At 59.6% G+C, this 3,754-nt stretch overlaps 1 pseudogene; it reads left to right on the top strand.

Annotated features, from left to right (window-relative positions):
• LOC126320073 (large subunit ribosomal RNA) overlaps positions 1–2,322 on the top strand; it is a 2,974-nt pseudogene extending 652 nt beyond the window's left edge.
• Positions 2,323–3,754: the final 1,432 nt, after the last annotated feature.

The following is a 3,754-nucleotide window of genomic DNA, read 5'->3' as shown; positions in this document are numbered from 1 at the left end:
GGCCCGGGTGCGCAGCCTGTCCTTCCGCGGGCCTCGGTTCGCGTCTGTTGGGCAGAGCCCCGGTGTCCTGGCTGGCTGCTCGGCGGTATATCTGGAGGAGTCGATTCGCCCCTTTGGGCGCTCGGGCTCCCGGCAAGCGCGCGCGGTTCTTCCCGGATGACGGACCTACCTGGCCCGGCCCCGGACCCGCGCCGCTGTTGGCTCGGGATGCTCTCGGGCGGAATAATCGCTCCCGTCAGCGGCGCTTCAGCTTTGGACAATTTCACGACCCGTCTTGAAACACGGACCAAGGAGTCTAACATGTGCGCGAGTCATTGGGCTGTACGAAACCTAAAGGCGTAATGAAAGTGAAGGTCTCGCCTTGCGCGGGCCGAGGGAGGATGGGGCTTCCCCGCCCTTCACGGGGCGGCGGCCTCCGCACTCCCGGGGCGTCTCGTCCTCATTGCGAGGTGAGGCGCACCTAGAGCGTACACGTTGGGACCCGAAAGATGGTGAACTATGCCTGGCCAGGACGAAGTCAGGGGAAACCCTGATGGAGGTCCGTAGCGATTCTGACGTGCAAATCGATCGTCGGAGCTGGGTATAGGGGCGAAAGACTAATCGAACCATCTAGTAGCTGGTTCCCTCCGAAGTTTCCCTCAGGATAGCTGGTGCTCGTACGAGTCTCATCCGGTAAAGCGAATGATTAGAGGCCTTGGGGCCGAAACGACCTCAACCTATTCTCAAACTTTAAATGGGTGAGATCTCCGGCTTGCTTGATATGCTGAAGCCGCGAGCAAACGACTCGGATCGGAGTGCCAAGTGGGCCACTTTTGGTAAGCAGAACTGGCGCTGTGGGATGAACCAAACGCCGAGTTAAGGCGCCCGAATCGACGCTCATGGGAAACCATGAAAGGCGTTGGTTGCTTAAGACAGCAGGACGGTGGCCATGGAAGTCGGAATCCGCTAAGGAGTGTGTAACAACTCACCTGCCGAAGCAACTAGCCCTGAAAATGGATGGCGCTGAAGCGTCGTGCCTATACTCGGCCGTCAGTCTGGCAGTCATGGCCGGTCCTCGCGGCCGGCCGCGAAGCCCTGACGAGTAGGAGGGTCGCGGCGGTGGGCGCAGAAGGGTCTGGGCGTGAGCCTGCCTGGAGCCGCCGTCGGTGCAGATCTTGGTGGTAGTAGCAAATACTCCAGCGAGGCCCTGGAGGGCTGACGCGGAGAAGGGTTTCGTGTGAACAGCCGTTGCACACGAGTCAGTCGATCCTAAGCCCTAGGAGAAATCCGATGTTGATGGGGGCCGTCATAGCATGATGCACTTTGTGCTGGCCCCCGTTGGGCGAAAGGGAATCCGGTTCCTATTCCGGAACCCGGCAGCGGAACCGATATAAGTCGGGCCCCTCTTTTAGAGATGCTCGTCGGGGTAACCCAAAAGGACCCGGAGACGCCGTCGGGAGATCGGGGAAGAGTTTTCTTTTCTGCATGAGCGTTCGAGTTCCCTGGAATCCTCTAGCAGGGAGATAGGGTTTGGAACGCGAAGAGCACCGCAGTTGCGGCGGTGTCCCGATCTTCCCCTCGGACCTTGAAAATCCGGGAGAGGGCCACGTGGAGGTGTCGCGCCGGTTCGTACCCATATCCGCAGCAGGTCTCCAAGGTGAAGAGCCTCTAGTCGATAGAATAATGTAGGTAAGGGAAGTCGGCAAATTGGATCCGTAACTTCGGGATAAGGATTGGCTCTGAGGATCGGGGCGTGTCGGGCTTGGTCGGGAAGTGGGTCAGCGCTAACGTGCCGGGCCTGGGCGAGGTGAGTGCCGTAGGGGTGCCGGTAAGTGCGGGCGTTTAGCGCGGGCGTGGTCTGCTCTCGCCGTTGGTTGGCCTCGTGCTGGCCGGCGGTGCAGGATGCGCGCGCCTGCGCGGCGTTCGCGCCCCGGTGCTTCAACCTGCGTGCAGGATCCGAGCTCGGTCCCGTGCCTTGGCCTCCCACGGATCTTCCTTGCTGCGAGGCCGCGTCCGCCTTAGCGTGCTCCTCCGGGGGCGCGCGGGTGCGCGGATTCTCTTCGGCCGCCATTCAACGATCAACTCAGAACTGGCACGGACTGGGGGAATCCGACTGTCTAATTAAAACAAAGCATTGCGATGGCCCTAGCGGGTGTTGACGCAATGTGATTTCTGCCCAGTGCTCTGAATGTCAACGTGAAGAAATTCAAGCAAGCGCGGGTAAACGGCGGGAGTAACTATGACTCTCTTAAGGTAGCCAAATGCCTCGTCATCTAATTAGTGACGCGCATGAATGGATTAACGAGATTCCCGCTGTCCCTATCTACTCCAGAGAAAAGCGGTCTGCGCAGCGCCACCTGGGGGAGGTGTGTTGCCTCCCATAACTGGGTTAAAACCGCCAGGAGACCCTCTGATTCCCTGAAGTCAACGAACGCGTCGGGGCTCAGAGGAACCTGAGTGGGGCGGGGACCGTAATGTCCAATCTCGTGGCCTTGTCGTGGCTCTCTGGCTCAGTAACCCCCTTAGATGGGGCGAAGCTAACACGGGATGGGCCGTCCATGCATGACGTTAAACGGCTAGCCCTTAACTGGGTGCAATCCTCACGGTCCGCACTGGCCCACCGTTAATTAGCAAAAGCGGTGGGTGAGACATGGTCGGTCATGATCCCCCGGTACGTGTGGAGACCCCCCTGGGGAACGTAACTCGGGCTTGAGTGCCGCACCGTCTCGATGATGTCAAACTCCACAATATAAGACCCAGCTACCACCTTCAACATCTCTGGGCTGTGGATTTGTGAGGGTTGTCGTGTGTCAAGGTAGGACGTAAAACTCCCGTCGCGGCAAGACGTTAAGTGCCCCCAACCCAAGCGAAAGCAAAGGGTGCGTGGCGCAGGGGAAGCTGCGTAACGAGAGACACACCACCTGTCTCTCCTGAGTTGAGCGCGGCGGCTGGGCGAGGGTATGAGGGTAAGTCTCACGACGATCCTGGGGCCCTGCGGTCTGGCTGCTGCAGTTCCTCACGTCCTGGACGACGTTAAATGGTCCCCCAACCCAAGGCGAAAGCAAAGGGTGCATGGCGCAGGGGAAGCTGCGTCGCAAGGGACACAAGATCTGTCCCTCGCAGGGCAAACAACATCTCAGCTCTGCAAACCCCACGGCCACATTCGCTGGGGAGGGATCACGGCCCGAGCCGGCAAAGGCTCATCGCCGTGAACGGGATGTCCCGGACATGCTCCGTCAAGCCGGGGCATGGTGACATGTCCCCGGCTAGGTTAGATGGGGCCAGACCCCCGAAAGTCTGGGGGACCGACCCAGCACCTGGGTAGGACTGGGTTCTTGGCCTTTAGGTGGGAACTCGGCCGAGTAGGGGGCGAAGGCCGAGAGGTGAATCCGCCTCTCCGGAATGCGGTGGGCATTTGCCGGGGAGGGACGGGTGAAATCCCCAGTGATGTGGTTGTGGAAGGGGACTAGTGCGCTGGAAACGGCGTGTTAAACCCAGCAGCTCTTAAAGCTCTTGGTCAAGGGGCGGGACTGGTGAGCGAGCTGCAATTTGCCCCCCCCCATGCCAGAGAGGCCGGTCCGGGGTAAGAGACGGGCCTCCAATTTTTATCACTCTTCAATTCAATCAATGATGGCAGAAAACGTGGAGAGTGATACGGCGCTATTGGAGCAAGACGCTCCATTCGATGCAAGATCAAACGTCTCCGTCATGGAGCGACACGCCCATTTTCTTCGGCTTCTAGACCGAAGCGTTAAACATGGAAAGATCACCGCAG

Source organism: Schistocerca gregaria, unplaced genomic scaffold (assembly GCF_023897955.1).
Source record: "Schistocerca gregaria isolate iqSchGreg1 unplaced genomic scaffold, iqSchGreg1.2 ptg000699l, whole genome shotgun sequence".
Taxonomy (NCBI): domain Eukaryota; kingdom Metazoa; phylum Arthropoda; class Insecta; order Orthoptera; family Acrididae; genus Schistocerca; species Schistocerca gregaria.
Note: the sequence above shows the minus strand (reverse complement) of the source record. Positions and strands in the feature narration are given on the sequence as shown.